Source organism: Oncorhynchus nerka, linkage group LG26 (assembly GCF_034236695.1).
Source record: "Oncorhynchus nerka isolate Pitt River linkage group LG26, Oner_Uvic_2.0, whole genome shotgun sequence".
Taxonomy (NCBI): domain Eukaryota; kingdom Metazoa; phylum Chordata; class Actinopteri; order Salmoniformes; family Salmonidae; genus Oncorhynchus; species Oncorhynchus nerka.
The window spans coordinates 48538429-48551444 of record NC_088421.1 but is presented as its reverse complement, the minus strand read 5'-3'; the positions used below and the strand labels follow the sequence as shown (position 1 = coordinate 48551444).

The 13016-nt window shown below is 45.2% G+C and overlaps 1 long non-coding RNA gene across 1 annotated transcript; it reads right to left on the bottom strand.

Moving 5' to 3' along the window:
- Positions 1 to 4444: 4444 nt before the first annotated feature.
- Positions 4445 to 10008, bottom strand: LOC135564792 (uncharacterized). Its single transcript, XR_010461270.1, has 4 exons — positions 9913 to 10008; positions 6796 to 6877; positions 5422 to 5682; positions 4445 to 4575 (listed from the first exon to the last, which is right to left on the bottom strand). It is a non-coding gene; the product is annotated as an uncharacterized LOC135564792 (long non-coding RNA).
- Between the last annotated feature and the right edge of the window lie 3008 nt (positions 10009 to 13016).

Sequence of the window (13016 nt, the reverse complement as noted above, 5' to 3'; positions counted from 1 at the left end):
TGACTGACTGTTCCTCCATATTATCTGTCATGCTGACTGTTCCTCCATAATATCTGTCATGCTGACTGTTCCTCCATATTATCTGTCATGCTGACTGACTGTTCCTCCATATTATCTGTCATGCTGACTGTTCCTCCATAATATCTGTCATGCTGACTGTTCCTCCATATTATCTGTCATGATGACTGTTCCTCCATATTATCTGTCATGCTGACTGTTCCTCCATATTATCTGGCATGCTGACTGACTGTTCCTCCATAATATCTGGCCTGCTGACTGACTGTTCCTCCATATTATCTGTCATGCTGACTGTTCCTCCATATTATCTGGCATGCTGACTGTTCCTCCATATTATCTGTCATGCTGACTGACTGTTCCTCCATATTATCTGTCATGCTGACTGACTGTTCCTCCATATTATCTGTCATGCTGACTGACTGTTCCTCCATATTATCTGTCATGCTGACTGACTGTTCCTCTATAATATCTGGCATGCTGACTGTTCCTCCATATTATCTGGCATGCTGACTGACTGTTCCTCCATAATATCTGTCATGCTGACTGTTCCTCTATAATATATGTCATGCTGACTGACTGTTCCTCCATATTATCTGTCATGCTGACTGACTGTTCCTCCATATTATCTGTCATGCTGACTGTTCCTCCATATTATCTGGCATGCTGACTGACTGTTCCTCCATATTATCTGTCATGCTGACTGACTGTTCCTCCATATTATCTGTCATGCTGACTGTTCCTCCATATTATCTGGCATGCTGACTGACTGTTCCTCCATAATATCTGTCATGCTGACTGACTGTTCCTCCATAATATCTGTCATGCTGACTGTTCCTCCATAATATCTGTCATGCTGACTGTTCCTCCATATTATCTGTCATGCTGACTGTTCCTCCATATTATCTGGCATACTGACTGACTGTTCCTCCATAATATCTGTCATGCTGACTGACTGTTCCTCCATAATATCTGGCATGCTGACTGACTGTTCCTCCATATTATCTGGCAAGCTGACTGACTGTTCCTCCATATTATCTGTCATGCTGACTGACTGTTCCTCCATATTATCTGGCAAGCTGACTGACTGTTCCTCCATATTATCTGTCATGCTGACTGTTCCTCCATATTATCTGTCATGCTGACTGACTGTTCCTCCATAATATCTGTCATGCTGACTGACTGTTCCTCCATAATATCTGGCATGCTGACTGACTGTTCCTCCATAATATCTGGCATGCTGACTGTTCCTCCATATTATCTGGCATGCTGACTGACTGGTCCTCCATAATATCTGGCATGCTGACTGTTCCTCCATATTATCTGGCATACTGACTGACTGTTCCTCCATATTATCTGTCATGCTGACTGTTCCTCCATATTATCTGTCATGCTGACTGACTGTTCCTCCATATTATCTGTCATGCTGACTGTTCCTCCATATTATCTGTCATGCTGACTGACTGTTCCTCCATAATATCTGTCATGCTGACTGACTGTTCCTCCATAATATCTGGCATGCTGACTGACTGTTCCTCCATAATATCTGGCATGCTGACTGTTCCTCCATATTATCTGGCATGCTGACTGACTGGTCCTCCATAATATCTGGCATGCTGACTGTTCCTCCATATTATCTGTCATGATGACTGTTCCTCCATAATATCTAGCATGCTGACTGTTCCTCCATAATATATGTCATGCTGACTGTTCCTCCATATTATCTGGCATGCTGACTGACTGTTCCTCCATAATATCTGGCATGCTGACTGACTGTTCCTCCATAATATCTGGCATGCTGACTGACTGTTCCTCCATATTATCTGTCATGATGACTGTTCCTCCATGTTATCTGGCATGCTGACTGTTCCTCCATAATATCTGGCATGCTGACTGTTCCTCCATAATATATGTCATGCTGACTGTTCCTCCATATTATCTGGCATGCTGACTGACTGTTCCTCCATAATATCTGGCATGCTGACTGACTGGTCCTCCATAATATCTGGCATGCTGACTGTTCCTCCATATTATCTGGCATGCTGACTGTTCCTCCATATTATCTGTCATGCTGACTGTTCCTCCATATTATCTGGCATGCTGACTGTTCCTCCATATTATCTGGCATGCTGACTGTTCCTCCATATTATCTGGCATGCTGACTGTTCCTCCATATTATCTGGCAAGCTGACTGTTCCTCCATATTATCTGGCAAGCTGACTGACTGTTCCTCCATAATATCTGGCATGCTGACTGACTGTTCCTCCATAATATCTGGCATGCTGACTGACTGTTCCTCCATATTATCTGGCAAGCTGACTGACTGTTCCTCCATATTATCTGTCATGCTGACTGACTGTTCCTCCATATTATCTGGCAAGCTGACTGACTGTTCCTCCATGTTATCTGTCATGCTGACTGTTCCTCCATATTATCTGTCATGCTGACTGACTGTTCCTCCATATTATCTGGCATGCTGACTGTTCCTCCATAATATCTGGCATGCTGACTGACTGTTCCTCCATATTATCTGGCATGCTGACTGTTCCTCCATATTATCTGTCATGCTGACTGACTGTTCCTCCATGTTATCTGTCATGCTGACTGTTCCTCCATAATATCTGGCATGCTGACTGACTGTTCCTCCATATTATCAGTAATTTGTGTCAGTGCCATACATGTTGAATGTCCTTCCCTATAAGCTGAAAGTCAGTTGTTTATTTGTTTACTGTGTAGACGCCAGGGACGGTAGAGAAAGCGAGAAAGCCTCGTTTTTTCTGACCGGGGCGGGGCTACTCCGGTCTACTTATTGGCCCCGCCCCGCGGAGGGGTACCTCAGGGCCAGACATCTCACTGGCAAAAAAAATCTGGGTGGGGCGAGCGGGAGGGGACAGTAGACCAGAGCCAGCTGTTCCCTGTCTGGTGTGATTATGACAGATATTATGGAGGTACAGCCAAGGCAGAAAAGTAGCTGCTGCCTTGGCAGGAACTAATGGGGATCCATAATAAACCCCAGGAAGAGTAGCTGCTGCCTTGACAGGAACTAATGGGGATCCATAATAAACCCCAGGAAGAGTAGCTGCTGCCTTGACAGGAACTAATGGAGATCCATAATAAACCCCAGGAAGAGTAGCTGCTGCCTTGGCAGGAACTAATGGGGATCCATAATAAACCCCAGGAAGAGTAGCTGCTGCCTTGGCAGGAACTAATGGGGATCCATAATAAACCCCAGGAAGAGTAGCTCCTGCCTTGACAGGAACTAATGGGGATCCATAATAAACCCCAGGAAGAGTAGCTGCTGCCTTGACAGGAACTAATGGGGGATCTATAATAAACCCCAGGAAGAGTAGCTGCTGCCTTGGCAGGAACTAATGGGGATCCATAATAAACCCCAAGGAGAGTAGCTGCTGCCTTGGCAGGAACTAATGGGGGATCTATAATAAACCCCAGGAAGAGTAGCTGCTGCCTTGACAGGAACTAATGGGGGATCTATAATAAACCCCAGGAAGAGTAGCTGCTGCCTTGGCAGGAACTAATGGGGATCCATAATAAACCCAAGGAAGAGTAGCTGCTGCCTTCGCAGGAACTAATGGGGATCTATAATAAACCCCAGGAAGAGTAGCTGCTGCCATGGCAGAAACTAATGGGGATCCATAATAAACCCCAGGAAGAGTAGCTGCTGCCTTGGCAGGAACTAATGGGGATCCATAATAAACCCCAGGAAGAGTAGCTGCTGCCTTGGCTGGAACTAATGGGGATCCATAAAACCCCAGGAAGAGTAAACCCCAGGAAGAGTAGCTGCTGCCTTGGCAGGAACTAATGGGGATTCATAATAAACCCCAGGAAGAGTAGCTCCTGCCTTGACAGGAACTAATGGGGATCCATAATAAACCCCAGGAAGAGTAGCTGCTGCCTTGGCTGGAACTAATGGGGATCCATAATAAACCCCAGGAAGAGTAGCTGCTGCCTTGGCAGGAACTAATGGGGATCCATAATAAACCCCAGGAAGAGTAGCTCCTGCCTTGACAGGAACTAATGGGGATCCATAATAAACCCCAGGAAGAGTAGCTGCTGCCTTGGCAGGAACTAATGGGGATCCATAATAAACCCCAGGAAGAGTAGCTGCTGCCTTCGCAGGAACTAATGGGGATCCATAATAAACCCCAGGAAGAGTAGCTGCTGCCTTCGCAGGAACTAATGGGGATCTATAATAAACCCCAGGAAGAGTAGCTGCTGCCTTGGCAGGAACTAATGGGGATCCATAATAAACCCCAGGAAGAGTAGCTGCTGCCTTGGCAGGAACTAATGGGGATCCAAAATAAACCCCAGGAAGAGTATCTGGCTCCACAGAGCAGCATGTAGGAGGTAAGACAGACAGACAGACAGACAGACAGACAGACAGACAGACAGACAGACATATTACCTGTATATGACTGAAGCTCCACAGAGCAGCATGTAGGAGGTGATGGTAAAGAGGTAAGCTAGCTGGATGTTATAACTAGACAGCACACTGTTACTGCTGTAGACACCATAGTACAGCATGGACACGTTGAACCACCCCTACACACACACACACACACACACACACACACACACACACACACACACACACACACACACACACACACACACACACACACACACACACACACACACACACACACACACACACACAGGCAGGGAGAGAGAGACAGGGAGAGAGGTATGGAGAGACAGAGACAGTGAGAGGCAGACAAACAGACAGACAGACAGGCAGAGAGAGAGAGGCAGGGAGAGAGAGACAGGGAGAGAGGCAGGGAGAGAGAGACAGGGAGAGAGGTATGGAGAGACAGACAAACAGACAGACAGAACGGCAGGGAGAGAGAGAGAGACAGGGAGAGAGGTATGGAGAGAGATAGACAGGGAGAGAGGCAGGGAGAGAGAGAAACAGGGAGAGAGGCAGGGGGAGAGAGACAGGGAGAGAGGTATGGAGAGAGATAGACAGGGAGAGAGGCAGGGAGAGAGAGAAACAGGGAGAGAGGCAGGGAGAGAGAGACAGGGAGAGAGGTATGGAGAGAGACAAACAGACAGACAGACAGGCAGGGAGAGAGAGAGAGACAGGGAGAGAGGTATGGAGAGAGAGAGGCAGGGAGAGAGAAACAGGGAGAGAGGCAGGGGGAGAGAGACAGGGAGAGAGATAGACAGGGAGAGAGGCAGGGAGAGAGAGACAGGGAGAGAGGTATGGAGAGAGATAGACAGGGAGAGAGGCAGGGAGAGATAGACAGGGAGAGACAGAGAGAGACAGACAGGCAGACAGACAGATGACACTTTAGACTTAGTTACTGCATCTTTAAAACAGAGTGTGTATTTGTGTGTGTGTGTATATCCTACATGTATGGATGTGTCCGTGTCAGTGTGTCCACTCACCACTCCAGTGAGGAGCTCCAGTCCCCTGAACCCGGCAGTTGCCCCGGCGCCCTGAGTGTCGGTGCTAAGCATCGCCCACGGCAACGTGATGAAGGAGAGGTTGAGGAGGGAGGAGAGGAGGTTGAAGAGGAGCAGCCATCTTAGAAACAGGAAGTAGCAGAGGACAGCAGAACCAAACCTTCCACTGATCTCCCTCAGAGAACCGCGCCACAGAGAGAGAGACTGTCTGAAAAACACCACACTGCTGCACCTACGAACAGACTGAGAGAGACAGAGACATCTAGTGACTCCTACAGGATATGGGTTCTGACCCGTGTCCTCTCTAACATGTCTATCTAGTGACTACTACAGGATATGGGTTCTGACCAGTGTCCTCTCTAACATGTCTATCTAGTGACTACTACAGGATATGGGTTCTGACCAGTGTCCTCTCTAACATGTCTATCTAGTGACTACTACAGGATATGGGTTCTGACCAGTGTCTAACATGTCTATCTAGTGACTACTACAGGATATGGGTTCTGACCAGTGTCCTCTCTAACATGTCTATCATGACTACTACAGGATATGGGTTCTGAGTGTCCTCTCTAACATGTCTATCTAGTGACTACTACAGGATATGGGTTCTGACCAGTGTCCTCTCTAACATGTCTATCAGTGTCTACAGGATATCTGACCAGTGTCCTCTCTAACATGTCTATCTAGTGACTACTACAGGATATGGGTTCTGACCAGTGTCCTCTCTAACATGTCTATCTAGTGACTACTACAGGATATGGGTTCTGACCAGTGTCCTCTCTAACATGTCTATCTAGTGACTACTACAGGATATGGGTTCTGACCAGTGTCCTCTCTAACATGTCTATCTAGTGACTACTACAGGATATGGGTTCTGACCAGTGTCCTCTCTAACATGTCTATCTAGTGACTACTACAGGATATGGGTTCTGACCAGTGTCCTCTCTAACATGTCTATCTAGTGACTACTACAGGATATGGGTTCTGACCAGTGTCCTCTCTAACATGTCTATCTAGTGACTACTACAGGATATGGGTTCTGACCAGTGTCCTCTCTAACATGTCTATCTAGTGACTACTACAGGATATGGGTTCTGACCAGTGTCCTCTCTAACATGTCTATCTAGTGACTACTACAGGACATGGGTTCTGACCAGTGTCCTCTCTAACATGTCTATCTAGTGACTACTAAGGATATGGGTTCTGATGTCCTATCTAGTGACTACTACAGGATATGGGTTCTGACCAGTGTCCTCTCTAACATGTCTATCTAGTGACTACTACAGGACATGGGTTCTGACCAGTGTCCTCTCTAACAGGTCTATCTAGTGACTACTACAGGACATGGGTTCTGACCAGTGAGATCTGCTCCCAACAGTCAGTGCAGCTTGTTCTCTCTAGACTCCTCGTGGAGAACTTCTCTGCTAAGACACGGCACCTGGAAACACACAGTAGTGATGAGACGGTTGACCCATAGCCCGCAGTCCCCGCAGTTATATCTGCAGGGCGGGTGGGTTTAGGGTCATTACATATTGCGTTCATATCGGGCAGGTGGGTGGCGGGCAGGTTGAATTAAGAGAAACCTATAGGCCTACCTTTAAAAAAATGCATAAATGTATCATTCTTGTGCAATTTACAGTGAGCTCCAAAGGCATTGGGCCATATTATTTCTGGCTCTGTACTCCAGCACTTTGAAATGATACAATGACTATGAGGTTAAAGTGCAGACTGTCAGCATTAATTTGAGGGTATTTTCATCCATATTGGATGACCCGTTTAGATATTACAGCACTTCTTGTACTTAGTCCTCACATTTTAGGGGACCAGAAGTATTGGGGCAAATTCACTTATGTGTCTTAAAGTAGTTTAGTATTTAGTCCCATATTCATAGCACACAATGACCACATCAACCTTGTGACTCTACAAACTGGTTGGTTGCATTTGCTGTTTGTTTTGGTTGTTTCAGATTATTTGGTTCCCAATAGAAATGAAGGGTAAATAATGTATTGTCATTTTGGAGTAACTTTTATTGTAAATAAGAATAGATGATGTTTCTAAACACTTCTACATTAATGTGGATGCTACCGTGATTACAGATAGACCTGAATGAATCCTGAATAATGATGAATGAGAAAGTTAGAGGCATAAATGTCATACCCTCCCCAAAAAAAGCTAACCTCCCCTGTAATTGTAACGGTGAGAGGTTAGCATGTCTTGTTGGTATGATATTTGTGCGTCTGTAAAATATCTTCAAATTAAAGCCGACACTCTGCACTTTAAACCTCATAGTCATTGTATCATTTGAAATCCAAAGTGCTGGAGTACAGAGCCAGACCAACCAAACAGGTGTGACTGTCCCGATACTTATGGAGCTCACTGCATCTACAGTGCATCTGATGGATAGTGGTGAATCGAAGCTTCCCTATTCAATACAGTACATTCAGAAAGTACTCAGACCCCTCCCCCTTCCCCACATTCTAAAGTTATTCTAAAGTTGATTAAATACATTTTCCCCCCTCATCAATCTACACACAATAGCCCATAATGACAAAGCCAAAACAGGTTTTTAGAAATGTTTGCAAATTTATTTAAAAAAAAACTGAAATACCTTATTTACATAAATATTCAGACCCTTTGCTATGAGACTTGAAAATTGAGCTCAGGTGCATCCTGTTTCCATTGATCATCCTTGAGATGTTTCTACAACTTGATTGCAGTCCACCTGTGGTAAATTCTATTGATTGGTCATGATTTGGAAAGGCACACACCTGTCTATATGAAAGGTCCCACAGTTGACAGAGCATGTCAGAGAAAAAAACCGTAAAGCTCCAAGACAGGATTGTGTCGAGGCACAGATCTGGGGAAGGGTACGAAAACATTTCTGCAGCATTAAAGGTCCCCAAGAACACAGTGGCTTCCATCATTCGTAAATTGAATACGTTTGTAACCACCATGACACATCCTAGAGCTGGCCACCCGGCCAAACTGAGCAATCAGGGAAGAAGGGCCTTGGTCAGGGAGGTGACCAAGAACCCAATGATCACTCTGTCAGAGCTCCATAGTTCCTCTGTGGAGATGGGAGAACCTTCCAGAAGAACAACCATCTCTGCAACACTCCACTAATCAGGCCTTTATGGTAGAGCGGCCAGACGGAAGCCACTCCTCAGTAAAAGGCACATGACAGCCCACTTGGAGTTTGCCAAAAAGCACCTAAAGGACTCTCAGACCATGAGAAACAAGATTCCCTGGTCTGATGAAACTAAGATTGAACTCTTTGGCCTGAATGCCGAGCTTTACGTCTGGAAAGAAACCTGGCACCATCTGTACGGTGAAGCATGGTGGTGGTGGCAGCATCATGCTGTGGGGATGTTTTTCAGCGGCAGGGACTGGGACACTAGTCAGGATTGAGGGAAAGATGAATGGAGCAAAGTACAGAGAGATCCTTGATGAAAACCTGCTCCAGAGCGCTCAGGACCTCAGACTGGGGCGAAGGTTCACCTTACATCAGGACAATGACCCTAAGCACACAGCCAAGACAACGTAGGAGTGGCTTCGGGACAAGTCTCTAAATGTCCTTGAGTGGCCCAGCCAGAGCCTGGACTTGAACATGATCAAACATCTCTGTGCAGCAACGCTCCCCATCCAACCTGACAGAGCTTGAGAGGATCTGCAAAGAAGAATGAGAGAAACTCCCCAAATACAGGTGTGCCAAGCTTGTAGCGTCATACCCAAGAAGACTCGAGGCTGTAATCGCTGCCAAACGTGCTTCAACAAAGTACTGAGTAAAGGGTCTGAATACTTTATGTAAATGTATTATTTTAGTTTTAGATTTTTTTATTTGTTTAATTGCTTTGTCATTATGGAGTATTGTGTGTAGATTGATGAATACATATTTTCTGGATTTTTTTTCTCTCATTTTGTCTGTCATAGTTGAAGTGTACCTATGATGAAAATTACAGGCCTCATCTTTTTAAGTGGGAGAACTTGCACAATTGGTGGCTGACTAAATACTTTTTTGCCCCACTGTATATATACACCTCTGATATATATATATATAGGGAATAGGGTGCTATTTGAGATGCATTGTAGAGAGACTACTGTAACAGACCAGGGCCTTTAAATGCTGACCTGAGACCTGTCCATATAGTCTCATTGATTATGATCTAAAAGGCTAAACTGATCCTAGATCAGTACTGCTACTCTGAGACTCTTGGTGGATATGAGCCCATAACAAGGGTGGCCTAGTGGTTAGAGCATTGGACTAGTAACCGAAAGGTTGCAAGTTCAAATCCCCGAGCTGACAAGGTACAAAATCTGTTGTTCTGAACAGGCAGTTAACCTACTGTTCCTAGGCCGTCATTGAAAATAAAAATTTGTTCTTAACTGACTTGCCTAGTTAAATAAATAAAATAAAAATAGCATATTGGTTTGTCTCTGTGTAAAGTAGTTGAATGTGTCATAATGTGTGTTTACCTGATGTTTCTGCGCTCCCCCAGACTTACAGGAAGGCCTCGTACAGCTTTGACTCTGTCTCTGGACGGCATGGTAACCAGCTCTCTCACCAACTCCACTGTGTCTGCTCAACAGGAGAGTGATAGGGCAGAGTGGTAACCAGCTCTCTCACCAACTCAACTGTGTCTGCTCAACAGGAGAGCGATAGGGCAGAATGGTAACCAACTCCACTGTGTCTGCTCAACAGGAGAGCGATAGGGCAGAGTGGTAACCAGCTCTCTCACCAACTCCACTGTGTCTGCTCAACAGGAGAGCGATAGGGCAGAGTGGTCTGCTCAACCAGCTCTCTCTGCTCACCAACTCCACTGTGTCTGCTCAACAGCTCAACAGGAGAGCGATAGGGCAGAGTGGTAACCAGCTCTCTCACCAACTCCACTGTGTCTGCTCAACAGGAGAGCGATAGGGCAGAATGGTAACCAACTCCACTGTGTCTGCTCAACAGGAGAGCGATAGGGCAGAGTGGTAACCAACTCCACTGTGTCTGCTCAACAGGAGAGCGATAGGGCAGAGTGGTAACCAGCTCTCAACAGGAGAGCGATAGGGCAGAGTGGTAACCACCAACTCCACTGTGTCTGCTCAACAGGAGAGCGATAGGGCAGAGTGGTAACCAGCTCTCTCACCAACTCCACTGTGTCTGCTCAACAGGAGAGCGATAGGGCAGAATGGTAACCAACTCCACTGTGTCTGCTCAACAGGAGAGCGATAGGGCAGAGTGGTAACCAACTCCACTGTGTCTGCTCAACAGGAGAGCGATAGGGCAGAGTGGTAACCAGCTCTCTCACCAACTCCACTGTGTCTGCTCAACAGGAGAGCGATAGGGCAGAGTGGTAACCAGCTCTCTCACCAACTCCACTGTGTCTGCTCAACAGGAGAGCGATAGGGCAGAGTGGTAACCAGCTCTCTCACCAACTCCACTGTGTCTGCTCAACAGGAGAGCGATAGGGCAGAATGGTAACCAGCTCCACCAACTCCACAGTGTCTGCTCAACAGGAGAGCGATAGGGCAGAGTGGTAACCCAGCTCTCACCAACTCCACTGTGTCTGCTCAACAGGAGAGCGATAGGGCAGAGTGGTAACCAGCTCTCTCACCAACTCCACTGTGTCTGCTCAACAGGAGAGCGATAGGGCAGAGTGGTAACCAGCTCTCTCACCAACTCCACTGTGTCTGCTCAACAGCAGAGCGACAGGGCAGAGTGGTAACCAGCTCTCTCACCAACTCCACTGTGTCTGCTCAACAGGAGAGCGATAGGGCAGAGGAAGGTTATCTCCCAAATGGCAACCTATTTCCTTTTCAGGATTTGTTTTTCTGCATATGAAATTCTAGGGCGGGCTGCCAAAAGTGTTTTTTTTTCTTTCATGCAGCCTAAGGCCGTACAGTGTCAAATAAAGCTCTAGGGGTTGGAAAAACGCATTCAGTGTAAACTTAAACAACTAACACCTTGTAGAAAGTATGGAGAAAAGTATGTCCCTTTCGGGACTGTATCATATGACTGGAGCAAGAAGGGCTTTGTGCAGAACAAGATGTTGTTTTTCAATAGAGGAGGAGCACGAAGGGCTTTGTGCAGAACAAGATGTTGTTTTTCAATAGAGGAGGAGCACGAAGGGCTTTGTGCAGAACAAGATGTTGTTTTTCAATAGAGGAGGAGCACGAAGGGCTTTGTGCAGAACAAGATGTTGTTTTTCAATAGAGGAGGAACACGAAGGGCTTTGTGCAGAACAAGCGATTTTTTTAATTTTTTAAGGGCTTTGTGCAGAACAAGATGTTGTTTTTCAATAGAGGAGGAGCACGAAGGGCTTTGTGCAGAACAAGCCGTTGTTTTTCAATAGAGGAGGAGCAAGAACAGCTTTGTGCAGAACAAGACATTGTTTTTCAATAGAGGAGGAACAAGAACAGCTTTGTGCAGAACAAGACATTGTTTTTCAATAGAGGAGGAACAAGAACAGCTTTGTGCAGAACAAGATGTTGTTTTTCAATAGAGGAGGAGCACGAAGGGCTCTGTGCAGAACAAGATGTTGTTTTTCAATAGAGGAGGAACGGCTCATAACGCTCTGGTCAAAAGAAGTGTCTTCAGAAAGTATTCAAACCCCTCAACTTATTCCACATTCTGTTGAGATTGCAGCCTGAATCGATTAAATATATGTATTTCCATCTACACATAATGACAAAATGAAAACATGTTTTTAGATTATTTTATTATAGCAAATTTATTGAAAATGAAATACAGAAATATCAGCTGTCAGAGCAGCTTTCCGATCACTGAAACTGTACACAGCCCATCTGTAAACAGCACACCCAACTACCTCATCCCTATATTGTTATTTATGCTCTTGCTCTTTTTGCACCCCAGTATCTCTACTTGCACATCATCATCTGCACATCTATCACTCCAGTGTTAAACTGCTAAATTGTAATTATTTCTCCTCTATGGCCTATTTATTGCCTCACCTCCCTACTCTTCTACATTTGCACACACTGTACATATATTTTTTCTATTGTGTTATTGACTGTACGTTTGTTTATGTGTAAATTTATTTACCTTTATTTAAATCTGTGTTGTTGTTCTTGTCACACTGCTTTGCTTTATCTTGGCCAGGTTGCAGTTGTAAATGAGAACTTGTTCTCAACTGGCCTACTTGGTTAAATAAAGGTGAAATAAAAAAAATAAAAAAATAGGATTTTGCCTTTGCCTAGCTCCATTCTGTTTCTTGCCTAAAAACTCCCTAATTCTTGCCGATGACAAGCATACCCATAACATGATGCAGCCACCACCATGCTTGAAAATATGGAGAGCGGTACTCAGTGAGGTGTTGTATTGGATTTGCCCCAAACATAACATTTTGTATTCAGGACATAAAGTTCATTTCTTTGCCACATTTTTGCAGTATTACTTTAGTGCCGCGTTGCAAACAGGATGCATGTTTTGGAATATATTTTTTTTCTGTACAGGCTTCCTTCTTTTCACTCTGTAATTTAGGTGTTGGTTACAAAGATGAGGTAGTCAATCTAAAATCATGTTAAACACTATTATTCCACAAAGAGTGAGTCCATGTTACTTATTATGTGAC